This window comes from Macaca thibetana, chromosome 7 (assembly GCF_024542745.1).
Source record: "Macaca thibetana thibetana isolate TM-01 chromosome 7, ASM2454274v1, whole genome shotgun sequence".
In the NCBI taxonomy this organism is placed as follows: Eukaryota; Metazoa; Chordata; class Mammalia; order Primates; family Cercopithecidae; genus Macaca; species Macaca thibetana.
Window position 1 is genome coordinate 158,304,655 of NC_065584.1, and position 17,682 is coordinate 158,322,336.

General features: G+C 50.3%; 2 protein-coding genes across 2 annotated transcripts in view; one reads left to right on the forward strand and one right to left on the reverse strand.

Annotated features, from left to right (window-relative positions):
* The window catches only part of NPTN (neuroplastin), a 416,039-nt gene that overhangs the window by 113,683 nt on the left and 284,674 nt on the right, over window positions 1-17,682 (reverse strand). The gene's annotated exons all lie outside the window — the stretch shown is intronic.
* The window catches only part of CD276 (CD276 molecule), a 30,425-nt gene continuing 21,196 nt past the window's right edge, over window positions 8,454-17,682 (forward strand). Inside the window, exon 1 of the mRNA XM_050797744.1 lies at window positions 8,454-8,515. The gene's annotated coding sequence lies outside the window, so the exon portion shown is untranslated. The remainder of the gene's footprint in view (window positions 8,516-17,682) is intronic.

Here is a 17,682-nt window from a genome sequence, read left to right on the forward strand (position 1 = left end):
CCAGTTACTCGGGAGGCTGAGGCAGGAGAATGGTGTGAACCCGGGAGGCAGAGCTTGCTGTGAGCTGAGATCCGGCCACTGCACTCCAGCCTGGGCGACAGAGCGAGACTCCCTCTCAAAAAAAAAAAAAAAAAAAAAAAAAAGATACAGTCCAAGCTGGAAACTTGAATTACAGCGTTCTCAGCACACAGATTGTATTAAAGCCGTCAGACTGGATGAGATAACCGAGGGAGTGGGCCTAGACCCAGAAGAAAAGAGTGTGAGTACTAAGTCCTGGAGTTCCTGTACGTTAACGGGTTGGGGAGAGGAGAAGGATCCAGCACAGGAGACTAGAAGGAATAACCAACAAGGTGAGAGAAAAAGCAAGAACTTTCTGTTCTAGAGGCAGAAAGTGTTTCAAGAAAGGTAGTGAATGATTTGGGAGATAGTGAAAAGATTGATGATGCAGGAGAGGAGAATTGCTGGTGTGATTTCCTGTGTAGGCTAGTTGTGCAAGAGGAGGGCTGACCTGAATGGTAGCATAGGGAGGGAAGGCAGAGGCTGTGGCCCAGGTGCTCTTTTCTCTGCTCCCAGATCTGCTCTTTGCGAGGTGGCCTTCCCCTTCTGCCCCCTGCACTTGACCACTTTCCTGGTGTCAGACTCTGCAAGCAGCACCACCAGGGTGATTAGATCAATGTCTTCCCAAGTGTGTATTGTCTTAGAGAAGGCCAGACCTGGGCAGGTCCCTGATGCCTTTCACTTATCAAGTTCTTCCCACCCTTCAAGGTCAGTATAAGTCCACCTCCTCTGCGAACCCTTCCCTGACCTCCACAGCCTCAGCCCACACAGCTTTCCCCTCTCCTTCCCTCCCATTCCTCCTTTAAGCTGGGCATTGAGGAGCATCCTTGGAGTCCTAGGACAGGTGAGGACAGGAGCCCATTTCAGCTGCGTTTCCACTTATCACCAGGAGGGGGCTCAGAGTAGCAAGTGCCTATGTCAACCATGATGGAAATAACTCGAAGAGGAGTAGGGAAGTTGGAGACTGTTAATTCCTTTCTGGCCTTGCAGGGTGCTTGTTCTTGGCGCTAGCCTGCTTCATTAGTCCTGTCTGCTGCAGGGCTGAGGGGGAAATTCTGATACTCTCAGTGAGAAATGGTGGCTCAGGGTTGCAGAGGAGCTTTGGGAGGACTCTGAGAGGAAAAGGCCCAGAACAGTTAAGCTACCTCCTCTGGCCACATGGTTAGTTCGTGGCAGGGATGAGAGGTGAGCCCTGGTGTCCTGGTTTTCAGCCTACTGTACTGTCAATGCCCCTTCCCACCAGCCAGGGTCAAGGCATTCACTCCAGAGTTCAAGCCCTCATTCAGCTACAGCATCCCAGGTGGGAGTTGGGGAGCATGAGTGAGGAGCCTGGAGGAGAATGAGCCAGAGTTCCTGCCCTAAGGGAGCCCTCAAAATGCCTGGGGAGATATGACACATGGCTCGGGTCAAGTGGAGAACACTGTGGGCAGCACACATCAGAACAGACCAAGGTTGAAGCTGGCACCTGCTCCTTGGAGGAGGCTTAGGGAAGTAAGTGGATTGGTCCAGTTTGAGAGGACAACCTCTGATAGACTCCCTCCTCCTAAGCTGGGAGGAACCGGACTGTGTGAGTATTTATGGAGGGGTGGAGAGTGATGGAGAGGGGCCACATTTCGACAGCAATGCTGACCCCAAAGAATAATGAAGGGCTGGTTGAGGAACTACTAGGGTGAGGGGAGAAACTCTGGCTGGAGTCACTCCTCAGAAGCCACACATCTGGCTGCACATCTCCCTGAGTAGACAACGTCAGTGCTGCTGCTCAAGTTCCTGTTTGGAAACCCAGAGCCCATCCCTGTTTGCCTGTGAAGGTGCCAGGTTCCTGCAGAAAGTCTGCTTATAAAGGATTTCTTTTGAAGTTATGTTTGTGATGGTCTCATCATGAGAACTGAGGAAAGAAGAGGAGCCACATATGTTATTTTGCTGAAAGTCCTGTTTTAAGAAAACAAATGCAAGGTTGTATTCATGAATAACTGCTAACCACAATAATGGAAGAAGCAGGTAAGCTAATAAGATATAATACCCCATACCTCAGGTAGTAACTTTGGGTGAGGTAGGCCAGTGGGCAGGAAGCCCTATGTCTGGTGGCAGAAGCAGGATGGGAAGGAAACTGAAAGAGAACTGAGCCTTGGTCACTGACTGAGGATGCTGCAACTCACACATCCTGCTTCGTGGCCTGGCTTGTCTCGAACTGGGTTCTTCCCTAGCACCAGTAACCCAAGTGGAGACCTAGCAGCAGCCAAGACATGGTGCCAAGTAGGGTCACTTTCACTGCAAAATGCCTATCTCCAGGACAGAGGGAGAGTGGACTGAGAGAAGCCAGGGAGAGAAAAAGGGCGGGGATTTGCAGTCGGTTGTCCTGCCTCAGGGATTAGGGTTTACATGAAGAACTGCAGGTGAAGAGTGCTCCATTAAGGAAGATTGGATACACTGTTCTCACCATTGGGGCAGTTAAACCTTCCCTTGAGTCCATTTGGTAAGGTGCCCTGAAGATGTCTAGGCATAATGTCGCAAGCCCAGCTGAAAACAAATACCACAAAGAGACCCTGTAATTCTGAAAACAGCAATATTAGCACTTAAGATTCAGCACCTGGCTTACTCCTGTAGTCCTAGCTACTAGGGAGGCTGAGGAAGGAGGATTTCTTGTGCCCAGGGGTGAATACAAGGCTGCAGTGAGCTACGATTGTACTACTGTACTCTAGCCTGAGTGACAGAACAAGACCCCATCTCTTAAAAAAAAAAAAAAAAAAAAAAAAAAAAAAAGGATTAAGCACCTGGATTGAAATTCAGATTTCTGGATTCCATGTGGTTTATCCACTGTCTTCCTTAAGAGGGCCATCACCACTGGCTTGTGAGGCTGGGCACTTGTGAGGAGGGGCACTTGATCTTATTCATCTAGCAGGAACCTTTAGTTGTTCTGGTCAGTGCCTGCTTCTCTGAGCCTGTCTTGGGGCAAGCCTAAGAGCAGGGCCAGGACTAGCATGAGGTGCCTGCACCTATGATGCAAAACTGAAGGAGGGTGCTCACTTTCAGGTCAGTGCGAGGGCAGAGCCTGTTCAGTTATTTGCATGTGAGAGCTATTATAAATAACAACTCCCAATGAGATAGAAGAGTTCCCCTGGTAGCATGGTGCTGTTTTTAGTTTGTTCTGTTGTTTTGTTTTTTAAACTCTGTCCAACCCTCCTATGTGGAGGACCTCCCACCTTCCTTCCAACTCACCAGCCGCAGGACACAAACGCTGAAATGGCTTCCTGGTATTGGGAGTGTTGTCAGCCCAGGTTATAGTAAAGAAATTGGAAAGAGAAAGGGGATTGAATGGTTCAGTTTCACTGAGGACGAGGAGGAAGACAGATAATGGAAAGGGTGAACAGGGAAAAAGAACAGAGGCTGGTGAGTCAGAGAGAAGCAGATAGTTAGAAAAGACTGCGTAGAAGCTCTTTCGTTATGTTGTTGTGTATGTATTAGGGCCTTAGGGTTGTGAAGTGTTCCCCGGTGATCCTCCTTGGAGGACCTGTTCCTCTTTCATTAGGCTGCTCCTGTTATTTTGCTTGCCAGACGCTTCCAGCTGGAATTAGTTGGTTCTAGACATTTGAAGCCTATTCCAAGACTCAATTCCCAGGACTAAGAAACTAGGAAGCCAGAACCTGCAGTGGTTGCTATGCACCGTATTCAATTTTGCACCGGATTCAGTCATTTGAGAGAAATGTGGTTGCCTTCAGTTTAGGCTGGATGGAACAGCTCCTGATGGCACCCTATGAGTCCTAAGTGAGTGGGCAGAGTGGAGTGTGGGTGGGTGGCCTTTGCCAAGACATCAAGGATTTGAGGCCTAAAAATGCAAACAACTTGAGAAGTAATATGCACCACCCAGCCTGAGGGAAGGGAGGCCAGTGCCAAGATGTTGGCTCAGCATCACAGTGATCCTCGATAAAATCCCCAATCCCCACTTGGGCCTTAAATCCCTGACACTGCCAAGAATTGATTTTTGTTTCTTAAGGAAGCAGTCAAAATGAATACATTTTCAGTATCATTCTTAGGAGAGGCATCGCAATGTTTCTGAGCTGCTTTCTATGAGATGGACTGCTTAGCTGCTCTAAAAAGACCGAAATGTCTCCATAGCTTACACTGTACAGTTTGCTTTATTTAAGTGTATTTAAATAGATGAGCGAGACACTTTTCCTTTTGTATGTCAAAGGAGGCAAAAGGAAGTTGTCTCCTAATTTCAGTCACAATTTGTGCCCTGAGGAAAGTTATAATATTCTATTGTATGGATACACCACATTTGCCTATCCATTCATCTGGAGATGTAGACACTTGGTTGCTTCTACATTTTGCCTATTATAATGCCACTATGAATATGAGTGTACGAATATCTCTTTGAGACCCTGCTTTCAATTCTTTGTGGGTATGCCCATAAGTGGAATTGCTGAATCATATAGTAGTTCTATTTTTAATTTTTTTTTTTTTGAGACAGAGTCTCACTCTGTCACCCATGCTGGAGTGCAGAGGCATAATCTCAGTCCACTGCAACCTCTGCCTCCTGGGTTCAAGTGATTCTCCTACCTCAGCCTCCCGAGTAGCTGGGACTATAGGCGAGCGCCACCATGCCTGGATAATTTTGTATTATTTTTTTTTTTTTTAGTAGAGATGGGGTTTCACCATGCTGGCCAGGCTGGTCTTGAACTCCCGACCTCAGGTGATCTGCCCGCCTTGGCCTCCCAGAGTGTTAGGATTACAGGTGTGAGCCACCATGCCTGGCCTATTTTTAATGTTTTTGAGGAACTACCAGACTGGTTTCCATAGCTCAGGGCTGCTCCTGTAACACGCTTTCCCCAAAGCCTCCATCAGTGTTTCATTTCCATCTCATTTGCCACACTGGGTCACGTGACTGCCTCTAGCTGCAAGTGGATCAGAGAACCCATGTATTTTCAACCAGGCATAGAACTTCTTAGAACAAATGCTACACTCTGTTGGTAAGGAAGAAGAAGAAAATGAATTTTAGTGGACAACTAGCAGCCTAAGGGCAAATGAGAACACTGGAGGGCTTCACGTAGGCAAGATACATTGTGGCATTGTGGGAGGATTTGCGCTTTAGAAGGCTCTCTCTGGCAGCTATGGACTGAGGAGTCATAGTCAACAGAATCCGTTAAGAGGCAATCCAGTGAGGAGTGATGGGGGCTCAGATGAAGATGGGGTGGCAGTAGGGTATTCAGAAAAGGGATGGATTCCTAAGATATTCTGATATTGGCAGTGGGAAGGGGGAAGAAGTGGGAGGGAGGGAGGGATGAGTCCAGGTTTTGAGCATAGTCCTTCCTGTATATCTAGAAGGGGAAACCGGTTTGGGGGACAGGTGATAGTTCAATTTTGCACATGTTCAATTTGAGGAACCTGCAGGATGGTGGGTAGATAAAAAGTAGGATAAGACTTGTCCCAATCTGGGTCTTTTGGGATTGGTTTGTGACCTCCTTGGGGAACTTGAAGCAAAACTGGAGATAGCACATTCTGAGTCATCTACTCCTGTGCTGGCCCAGGAAGCAGGTTGTGGGGAGGTGGGGGGTGGGATGGATAGAGGTGAGAGGGGTAAGGCTGTTGTCCAGAAAGAATGCATGAAGACAACCTTCCATCTTGAGTTTTTCTGGTTCTGATGGGAATCTCTGTGTAGCTGCCCCATTCCTGAGTTCCCAGGGACAATCAGACAAACATTCTCTGAACCAAGGAGGCCCCTGCATGATGGGATGGTCATTCTAGCTATCTGTGTCCAGATCCAAGTGTCTGAGTCTCAGATGAGCTGGTCCTACACACATGCTATCTGTGCCCTGCCCAAGCTGTTTCCCCTTCCTAGGGGATCAGAGCCCTCTCAATCTGCTGCTTCCAGGGATGAGAGCCAATACACCTTTCCTTCCCTCCTGACCTCTGCCCTTGAATGATTATTTTAAAATCTCCCCCCATAGACACACTATAAACTGCTCTGTGATGGGGGCCGGGCGCGGTGGCTCACGCCTGTAATCCCAGCACTTTGGGAGGCCGAGGCGGGCGGATCACAAGGTCAGGAGATCGAGACCACAGTAAAACCCCGTCTCTACTAAAAATACAAAAAATTAGCCGGGCGCGGTTGTGGGCGCCTGTAGTCCCAGCTACTCGGGAGGCTGAGGCAGGAGAATGGCGTGAACCCGGGAGGCGGAGCTTGCAGTGAGCCGAGATCGCGCCACTGCACTCCAGCCTGGGCGACAGAGCGAGACTCTGTCTCAAAAAAAAAAAAAAAAACAAACAAACAAACAAAAAAAAAACTGCTCTGTGATGTTCCTTCACTGTTCACCATGGCTGAGTCATGCCAGACTATAAATCCCCTAGGACAGGTCCAGTGTCACCACTGCAGGGCACAAGGCACAGGACTGACTCTTTGTGAAGGGAAGGAAAGTAAGTTTCTCTAGATCTGTTCAACGCCACCTCCGGGGTCCTCCAGCAGGGCTCCTGGCTCCCTCAGCCCGGGCACACCTCTCCATGTGATGCTTCTTTCCTAGGTTGCTGGGTCAAGTGGAGGCTACTCATCCTGAGACCTGTAAGGCCAGACCCAGGCTGGACGAGGCTGGACAGGACCTGGCAGGGCAGCGGGGAGCAGCGCGGATTTCTCCAGAGTTCCTGGAGGTCGTCAGGGACAAGACAGCTGGGCCTCTCTGCTGCCATCCCTAGGAGCAGTCGGCAGTTACACAGACACAGCTGCTGTGTGATTCAAAAACACATACGCACGAAGACTCAAATACAGAGTTGCTTGAATGTGTTCACAAATATACACACCTGGCTGGGCGTGGTGGCTCATGCCTGTAATCCTGACACTTTGGGAGGCCAAGGTGGGCGGATCACGAGGTCAGAAGATCGAGACCATCCTGGCCAAAATGGTGAAACCCTGTCTCTGCTAAAAATACAAAAATTAGCTGGATGTGGTGGTGCGCACCTGTAATCCTAGCTACTCAGGAGGCTGAGGCAGGGGAATCGCTTGAACTCGGGAGGCGGAGGTTACAGTGAGCCGAGATGGCGCCACTGCACTCCAGAGGCAGACTCTGTCTCAAAAAAAAAAAAAAAAAAAAGACAAAAAACCCCCACAAATACACACACCCATGCACCACCACCCCTACCCATATACCATATGCACACTTAAATTCAGAGGGCAAATCCTGGTTTCTTCCTTCATAGCTATGTGTCCCCAAATTACTTAATCTCTTTGTATCTTAATTTCCCTATTTCTGATCTGCAAAAAAGAGGATAATAATGGTATTCACCTCAATGAGTTGTTGTGAAGATTAAATGAGATAAAATGGTAAAGAGCTTACAACAGTGGCAACACATGCAGAGAGACACACAGGTTTTCATACTCATTTCTCAAGCCCTGCCCAGTACTGCCACTGGCACTGGTGGTGAGTCTGGCAGCAGTACAAGGTTGGAGTCCCTTCATCCCTCTGAGCCTTGGTTTTCTCATCTGTGAAATGGGAGTACTATCTACCCGGTGGGGCTGTCCGGAAAATTAAAGAGGCCCAGCATGGAAAGCTCCTAACCTAACTCTGGCCCACAAAAGCCTCCCTACGTTTTAGCTGTCACTGTCCCTGTGAGGAAGAACAGATCCAAGAACAGGTGCAGGGATCGGCTGCACCACGGCAAAATCTAGACAGGCCCGACCCCCATCTCCTCCTAAGCTGGAGCAGGGCCCTGTAAGGACAGAGCCCAAGGCCACTAGGTGTCAGGCCTGTTGGAGCCAAGTCCGGCCAGCAGTCTGGGGTGGGGCTGGGGGCAGGGCTCGTCGGATGGCCGTGGGTGGAAGGAAAAGAGGAAAACCAGCTCAGTGGAAATTGTCCTGCGGTTGGCTCAGGCGCCCACGACACTGTATTTATAGAGAGCTCCCTGCAGCTCTTAATTCCTCGCAGTCGAGTTAACCCTTTCTGGGCTGTGGTGCCAGCATGGTGTGGAGGAAGAACCCAGGACTGGGGTCGGACAGCAGGATTCCAGCGCTGTTCCGCCGCCAGTCGATGACCAGTCAGTCACCTGTCCCCTATCGCAGAAAGGAAGATTCAGCTCTTGGAAGTGTGGGAACGGGGTGGGGGATGGGCAGCGCTCTGCTCCGGGAGCCGAGGGTTTTCCCCGCCAGGGTCAGGACTGGGGGCGGGGCGGGGCGGGGCGGGGCGGGGCGGGGGCGGGGGCGGGGGCGGGGGCGGGGGCGGGGGCCAGGCAGTGTGCTCTGCCCAGCGGGCTGGCTCAGGCCTCGGTCCGCAGCAGCCGCCGCGGGGCCAATCCGGCCTCAGGGACGCACCGGAGCCGCCTTTCCGGGCCCCAGGCGGATTCTCCGGCCCGGCCCGCCCCGCCCCTCGGACTCCCGGGGCCGCCCCCGGCCCCTATTCGGGCCGGGCCTCGCTGCTGCGGCGGCGACTGAGCTAGGCTGGGCCGCGTCCCCAAGTCCCAGAGTCGGCGCGGCGCGGTGAGTGCTGGCGTGGCGCGGGCGGCGTGGGGTGGGGCGGCCTTTGTCTGCTGCGGGCCGGGCCCAGAGCCTGCGGAGGTCCGCAAGTTCCCGCGCCGGGCTGCAGAAGCTGAGCGGGGGTGCCTTCCCTCCGGGCTCCCGCTCACCTGCCCTCCCCCGGGTCCGGGCGGTCCCCCGCGCACAGGAGCCCCGGGAACCGCGGGCGCCGCTCCTGCCCTGGGCTGTGGGGCCCGCGGAGAGCTGGGGGCGCCCGGATCCTATCCCGCCCCACTTCCCTCGGCCAGAGAGGGGCCCCGGCGCCGTCGGACCTGCCGACCCCGGAAGCTGCGGACCGGGCCGGGTGGGTGAACGCGCTTTTGGAGGCCCCGGGTCTGGAGCGGGCATTGGGGCAGATCTGTCCCGTGTTGAAGCTTAACGAAGCCGCCGGCCGCGGCTCGGAGGTTAGCGGGGTCTCTCGGGTCCTGCGGAGGAAAACGCCCAGCTCCGGGAGGGGAGCGGCGGGGAGGGAGGGCGAGTGGTTAGGCGGGTCCACTCTGCGGGGCCCAGCAGGGCGAAGGTGTGGGCGACTGGTGCACGTCTACAGGCAGCCGTGGGCAGCATGAGGGGTTAGATTCCGGGAAGGACAGGTAGAGACGGCTGGCAGGGGCCACGGGGTGAGTAGGTGTTGGGGGTGGGGAGGCAACTGGGATGGGCAGTTTGGGCTTGGGAAGCCTCAGGGAGGTGGGGGGTGAGGTGGGATGGAGAGGAGATGTGGGCGACTGTGGAGGGAGGTGGGGACCCCGAGTGGGGGCACACTAGAAGGGAGGGGATTGAATCCCAGCGCCCAGGGCCCTCCCTGCGACCGTTTAGCTAGCGAATTGGCAGGTTTGGCAGCCTAAGGCAGGGGATTTATTTCTAAGCCAAACCTGCCCTAATGAGAAAAGCGTGATGAATGACTCAGATATGGGATCTATCACTGAGGGAAAACATTAAGCAAATAGTAAAGCAAAAAGGATTGTGTGTGTGTGTGTGTGTGTGTGTGTGTGTGTGTGTGTGTGTGTGTGTGTGGCGGGGTGGGGGGGCTGTTATTTGTCTTAATTTAGAAAAACGATTTACCTTCAAATTGGATGTGGATAATTGTAAATGAGTCTCATCTCTTCATTAAAGCCCCGGGTCCTTGTCTTATAAGCATGTCTTTAGCAGTTAGTTTCTATATTAGAAAGTAATGAAGTTGCTTTGTCTTTAAGGGAGTTCTTTATTTAGTGTGGCCTCCTCTAGTTCCCTCTGGCCTCCCAGAAGTCCCTAGGAAATCTGATGCTGTGCTGCCTTCCTTGTAGTGTGGGGGCCTGCAAATAGGTGGGACAGCTTGAGGCTGAGGGGAATTGAAGTTTAAACTTGAACTGAAAGTCTAAACTTGTCCGATGGGTTGGGCTGATCTGAGTGCAGGGCGGGGTGGAGGGCTATGGGGCTGTAGGGTATGAAGTGGCTCATTTCATGGGAGTATTTTGGGTGAGTACATTTTCCTACCCGATGGTAGGCTGGCTGAATGTCTCATGTTCACATACCTGACGGCTGGGTTGGGTGCTTTAATATTTATGCAAAGGACAGTTATAGAAGTGTGGTCCTTTCAAAGTAGTCCTCTGGGGTGTCTGTGTCCTTATTAGGTTGACTTCTGAACCTTCCTGTGGGAATTCCTCCATCCTTAAACTTTGGCCTTCCCTGAGGGAGTACATCTTCATTCCTTGGAGTAGGATTTGAGTTTGACACGGAGCCTGACAATGCTGTTTGGAGTCAGAGATGCAGTGTGATGAGAGAGCCACGAGTTGGAATTCCACAGCACCTAAAGAGACTCCTAGAAAGTGTTGTAGAACAAGTGGCTGGGTGGTACTTGGCTACACATATGGGGTTTGGGGGTCTGTGCAGAAAAATGACCAAATCCAACCAGCCTCTGATATTATGACCACATGGGGGTTGTTAAGCTGTGGATCTGAGTCATAGGGTCAGGGAAAGAGGAAAAATGGCAAGGAGGATGATGTAAGCTTATCCTCTGAGTGGGTGTCGACTTCTCATTGTCCTTTTCCCACATCCCCAGGGCAGGAGTGGTAGGGAAGTCCACCAGCAAAAGAGGGAGGGCACACCCAGGGACTGGGGGATGGGGAGAAGGGTGAGGTCCACGTGATTTTTGAGAAATTGCCTTTGATCTTGTTGGCTCAGAATGGACCCCACACCTGGAAGGGGGCCACATGTACAGTTATGCAACCCTTGCCTGCCACCCCCAGTTTTGCCGCCCCTGCAGTGTGCCAGATAGGAGCATTGGGTTTTCAGGTTTGGGAGTGGGTAGGGTTGTGCTGGAAGCTAAATAGATATTATCTCATGTAATCCTTATAGTAATCCTATGAGGTAGGGTATCATTAACACCGTTGTACAGTTGGGGAAACTGAGGCCCAGAAAGGGCAAGTCACATGCCCAAAGACACACAGCTGGCAAATGGTGGAGCTGGGCTGTTGTCTCCTTCTAGAACTAGCTTTTTCTGCTGCTCTGGAGGTAGGCACAGGTTTTACCTCTCTTTCTGGAGCCTGGCAAGATGTGCCAAGGGTCTCCGTAGTAAGCCAGGGAAGACTCATCTGGGGAGCCAGAGAAAAGGCATGCCTGACCTGGGCGACCCAGCGACTAGTGGCCTTCACAGCATAGTCAGGGCTTTTGCTGAGAGTTCTTCTCTTCCAGAGCCCTGGCCTTCATCATGCTGGGGCTTCCAGGAGTCCCTCCTCCACCCTCCAGTTCTGACCAGGGCTTCCAGGAGTCCCTCCTCCACCCTCCAGTTCTGACCAGTGCTCCCAGCCAGCTGTATCCTTTCTTCCTTTCTTTCTCTTTGTGGTCCAGAGAATGAATGCCTGCTCCACATACCTTATGCCATTGGAAATTTGACCTTCGCTAGGCATAGGGAGCATAATCTGCAGGAAGTGGAGTGAGAAGCATTTCTTGCTGGGAGCCTTGGAGCAGGGAGAGATACTGTCTCTGGGAGGCAGGGGTCCCAGGTTACCCTAGAGGCAATACAGGCTCCTAGGAACTGGGGCTCCCTTGTGGGAGACATTGGAATGTGTCCTTGTGAGAATGCTCTGTGCTAGGGGATATGGCAGCAGAAGGGTAGGAGCCCATGGTACTTGGAGCTGTGACTAGGCATCTGCGAAGAGGAAGGGGCCAAGAACTACTAGAATGAGTCAGAGCCAGAGATGGAGTCAAGTTGTGCATTTGCTACTTTGGAGCTGGGGCAGTGGTGGGGCTGTAGGTGAAAAGTGGGGACACAGAAGGAGTAAGGTCCCAGAGACCCAGATGTGTGGCCTGACAGAGGAGGTCTTGGCCAGGGAGAGTGGGGTAGGGGCAAAGTGTTCGCTCAGTGCAGAGGCCTCATCTAGGAGACCTTGTCTCCATGCTTGCGGCAATAATAAGAGCAATAATAATAACTATTACTGCAGTTTTGTTACTGGGCACTTTCCTAAGTTCTCTCTCTCTATTGTCTTATTTTATTCTCACAGCAACCCTGTGGGGTAGGGATTGTTACCCCCATTTTAGAGATTTGGAATTGGGTCTCAAATAGGTTAAGTCATTTAAACTTGGTCATGTATTCAGCAAGGCATCAGTGTCAGGATTTAAACCCAAGGCTGCCTGCTTCTGAGCTCATGCTGTTCCCTGGGCAGGCAAGGCAGCCTGATGATTCCATTCAACAAGTGAGGAAGAGAGGAGGGTCAGCTGGCTCTTAGTCACCTCTGCTGGTGGCTGATGATTGAGTGTGGGTCCTTGGGCAGCCAGCCACCACTCTCTGGGTTCAGATTTCCATCTGTACAATGGGCCTGGAGCTAGGTACTGGACCAGGTGTACCATAAGAGGCCTTCTAGCTCTGAGGACTGGTGGAGACTGCTACACTCCCAGAGGGGTCTGGCGCTTAGATGGAGAGGGGCTGGCAGAGTTGTTCTGCTAGACTGAGCCTCTTTCAGGGTAGAAACCAAAGGAATTTGGAGGCAAGGAGGCATTTAGGCAGATCACATCTGGAGAAAATGCTCCCTTCCGTGAGTGCAGTCTGGAAAGATTTCGGGAAAGGACAGGATTTCTGGATATGTTTAGGTGGGCACCTAGCAGGACTCAGCAGATATTGAGTGAATACAGATGTATGTGCTCTGGGCCTGCTGGTGTCTGACCCAAGATCTGTCCTCTGATGTGGTCTCGTGTGCGCTCATCCCTTTCCTTCCTCTCCCTATTCCCCTTGTTGCCATCCCTTCTTTTGACTGGACCTCCTCTGGGCGCAATGTAGCTATCACTTTTTTCAGGGCTCTGTGCCTACAGTGTGTGTGTGTGTGTGTGTGTATGTACATGTTTCCACATGCATGTATAGGTCAGTTTTGCAGCCCCTGCACATGCTTCTGGTTCCAGGGAGACCGTAGCCCTGCTTTGCTTGCCAGCCCTGATGACATACTACTGTCCTGACTCACACAGAAATAACTTGGAGAGGAAGAACTGATTCCTGCTCTTGGATGGGATCACTTGACTGGGGAGTGGTGCCCAGTGGACATCCTTGAACACAAAAAGCCCAAACTGACTCAGATTATCAGGAAAAAGGAAGGCAAACAGGGAGGCTGTTGCCAGGGAACTCTAGGGACCCTCCCATCTCTTTTCTGAGGCTGCTGCCCATTTATAGAGCACCTAGTATTAACTAAGTCAGTTTTGATAATTTTACTCATTGAGTCCTATAATCATCCTATGAGGGTAAGGTTTATAATCCCCATTTTACAGATGAGCAAAATGAGGCTCAGAGAGGATATTTTCATAAAGTTTCATTACTAGGAAGTGACAGAGTCTGGATTTGAACCTGTCTCTCCAACTCCAAAGTCATCTTCTTAAACACTAGTGCTAACTTCTTCCATGAAGCTTCTTGCAATCACACCAGCCCAACATGTGATATGGTCACAGCATGGGATGGTGGTCAGGGCCCTTTGATGGTTGATGAGATGAAGACCCAGAAAGGCAAGGGAGTTTGCCCTAGGGAGCCTGGCAAGTGAGTGATAGAGCCTGGTCTAAAGTCCAGTATATCTCTCTTGTTGCTGTTTTCCTTTTTTCTTTTGTTAATTTCCACAAGAATTTACATGTCCATAGTTAAGAACAGAGAAGTGTATCAAGTAGAAAACAGTAGCAAACTCTCACCCTTATTCCACATGTCAGAGTTGCATTCGCTCTCAGGCATCCAAATCCTTTCCCCATATACAAACGTCCATCCATCCATATATCCATCCATCTCTCTGTCTAAACACACATGCATTCATTCATTCACTCATTGAATAGTGCATTGAGAACCCATTATATGCCAAGCCGTTGCTAGAATTAAGGATGCAATAGTTAAATAAAGCAGATGTGGTTCCTTCTTAAGGAGGTTCCCGTATATCATGAAGAAAACAGACTGGGTGCAATGAGTAACAGCCTCCTTAGAGTGGCAGATCTCTTACCTGGCTTTTCTGTCAAGGTGACCCTTAGAATATGGAGGTGTTACCTTTTATCTTAGTCCATGTTTTACTGCTATAACAGAATACCACAGCCTGAGTAACACATAAAGAAAAAAAGTTTATTTGACCTGTAGTTCTGGAGACTGGGAAGTCCAAGGGCATGGTGCTGGCATCTGGTGAGGGCCTTCTTGCTGCCTTATCCTATTGTGGAAGGGTATGTGAGCGTGCAGGACAGTATGGGGGCAGCACTTATTCTTTTATCAGGAATCCACTTTTCCTGTGATAACAGCATTAATCTTTTCACTTCTTACAGGCCCCACCTCTTAATACTGTTACAGTGGCAATTAAATTTCAACATGAGTTTTAAAGGAGACATTCAAATCATAGCACCCACGTCATCTAGGAAGAAGGAACTGTGTTTGCAGCAACTCTGTGAGGTAGGAAAGGGAGTCCTATGCTGTAGAAACTGGAAGCAGCCCACTGTGCCGAGGAGCAAGTAGGAAGAGATGAGGCTGGGTAGGTGGGCAGGGCCAGGGCAGATGGGGCTCTGTAGGCTATGGAGGAGCTGAGATCTTATCACAAGGAAAGTGAACAGCCCTAGGATTAACTATTGAAGGCACTGACATAATATGACTTATGTTTTTATATTAATAGCAATTATTCTGGCTGTTGTATAGAGTATAGATTGGAGAACAGAATTGGGTGGGGGAACTAGAAAAGGTAAACAGACTGGTGAAGAGGCTTTTATAGTTATCCAGGCAAGAGATGATGGTGACTTAGAAGACCAGGAAGAGAAGCAAGGGTGGAGAGAAATGGAGATAGTGAAGATATATCAGACATATTTGAGGAGTCCTTCAGTTACAGATAATAGAAAACTAGCTCAAGCACATTTAAGAAAAAAAAAAAAAGACTGGTTCAGGTACCTAGGCAGTCTATGTGTGCAGCTTGCTTCAGGGCTTAAATGATGGTTTTAGGGCTCTGTATCCTTCTAGCTTCCATCTCTGCCTCTGTTCATTTGTTTGGATCAATTCTTTAGATTGTTGGTAGCAGATAGATTTATTGCTAACAGTCCCAGACCATATCCTTCTTAGCAATCTCAGCAAGAAAGAGACTTTTTTGATGGCTGCTGCAGCAAGGCTCTGGGGAAGTCTCTGACTGGGTGTGGCTTGGCTTACAGCTCATTCTCGAACTAATCACTGAGTAGGGGCAGAGCAGGGTTTCTCCAATGAGCCAGGTCTTGTAACATGCCCAGGCCCTTAGCTGGGAGGACAGCTTCACCAGTACAGCATGGACTGGGCTCCCTGCAGGAGTGTGGAGCCTTCCTACCAGAAGGGGCCAGCATAGACCAAGAGAAGGGCACTGTAGAATAAAGGACATGGAGCAAAATAACTGTTAAGACTAGCTACCAGAGACAGAGATAATCTGCTCAGCCTTGAATTTGCCTCTTTGTCAAGGAAACAAGGAGCAGAAGATGCTAAGAAGGAATTGAGGTTTAGGCCAAGTGGGGAGGTGCTCATCTGTTTTAATTGGATTTGTCTTGCCCCTGGGATTGCTTGTCCTGGTATAGGGTGAACTTGGAGATAGTATCTTTGAGAAGCTGTCAGGGATATTTCAGGCCAGTCTAGGGTAGAAGAGGGTTGGAGATGTGGGTCGCAGTATTCCACAGTTTCCTGCTGTACACAGATTCAATCCAGAGTCCTCATCTACCTCCCTCACTACCTCCCTTGCTTTCTCTCCTGAGTCTTAGCCTCTCCTGGAGTCCCATCTTCCCAGAATATGCTGTGGGCATCTCCTCTTCTGGAACCAATGAGCAAGTAAGCACTTGAAGAAGAGCCCACTAGTAGGCACTTGCATGGCTTCACTGGGGTTTTGCAAATGCACTTCTTTTCTTTTTCTTCTCCATTTTATTGGTCCCCAGCCAGAAGCAGTAAAGCTTCTCTCTTTTATTTCATTTTATTTTTTTTTTGAGACGGAGTCTCGCTCTGTCGTCCAGGCTGGAGTGCAATGGCGCGATCTCGGCTCACTGCAACCTCCGCCTCCCGGGTTCACGCCATTCTCCTGCCTCAGCCTCCCGAATAGCTGGAACTACAGGTGCCTGCCACCACACCTGGCTAATTTTTTTGTATTTTTAGTAGAGACGAGGTTTCACCGTGTTAGCCAGGGTGGTCTCGATCTGTTGACCTCGTTATCCGCCTGTCTCGGCCTCCCAAAGTGCTGGGATTACAGGCGTGAGCCACCGCACCTGGCCGCAGTGAAGCTTCTCATGACAGCCCTGGGGATGAGATGGGTAGATGGGAGCTGGGTAGCAGCACAGGTAGGCACACTCCTCACCCCAGTGTACTGAATGGTGGGTGGACATTGATCCAGGGACAGATGATGCTGTGGGGTTTCCTATTCCTATCCTCTCTCTGAGGACCTTGATGACACCCAAACACAAACAGAGAGAGGAGAGTAACCTTTTCAGATGATATTCATTCATTCTTTTTTTAATCCACCAGCAAATTATCGAGCATTGTCTATGCACCAGGAACGGTCAAAAGAGTACTTCAAAAGATCACGACAGGGCTACACAGCATTGTAAATATAGTTAATGCTGCCGACTTACACACTTAAACCTGGATAAAATGGCCAACTTCATGTTACATATATTTTACGACAGTGAAAAAAATGTTGTGGCAGTTGGAGGAATGGACTCAGTTTAACTGGGTGAAATGGAATAGTAACAAATGAAATATCATATAAAGCTCCACCCCATTCTCAACTCCATCAGAAGAGGTTGGCAGAGGTGTGGATTAGCAGCAGTGAGTGTGAGTGACTTCTCATGGTTGGCTGCAGATTTGATAGTCTGTTATTTTGGGTTGTTTTGGTGAATAGTGTGACATGGCTGCTCAATGGTGACTTCGTCGAGGAAGATCAAATACATGCAGGGCTGTGATAAGGAAGGGGGCAGACTTGTTCTGTGTGGTCCAAGGGGTCAGATGAGGACTGTTGTGGGCTGTATTGGCAGATAAATTTGGGCTCAGTGTAAGGTAGAGCTTCTCATCGATGAACTCTGTCCAAAAGCAAGTGGATAGCCCATGGAGGCCATGGGTGCCCATCACAGGGGAGGGCAAACAGATTGTGTGTATGCGGGGAGGTGGGGGGGCAGAGAAAGATGCCCTGTTCTGATACTTGACCATTAATTTCTGCAGTTTCCCCAGAATTTGTTCTCATGGCATCATCTCCTCAGTGACCCCACCTTTGGCTCTGTCACCACCATTGCATGAATGACTGCCCTGTCCCTCTGTTCTGAGCTGCAGCTGGGTGTGTCTGGGAGTCCGTAGGACATTTTGGTGTGGATGATCCATAGCTCGAGCTCAGTAGGAGCTGATCTTCCCCCTCCACATGCTTCATTTCCACGTCTCCCCATCTTGTTATGGGTGTCCATGTTTGCCCATTGCTTAAGCCTTCAGTGCCCCCTTCACACCTCCAGCCCCTCCCTCAATACAAATAGTCCCCAAGCCTGGTCACTTCTACCCTTGACATTTGTCCAAAGCTGGGCTCATGCATCACTCAGTGACTCTGATGAGATAGTCTCCTGTTTGTGTTTTGAGATACCTATTTTAGATGTGGTTTCCTTTTGTGGCTCTGAGCAGTGGCAGTGCTCATGGGGTAGGGAGAGGGGGAAGAGAAGGAGAAAGTAAGGGTGGGATGGCTCCT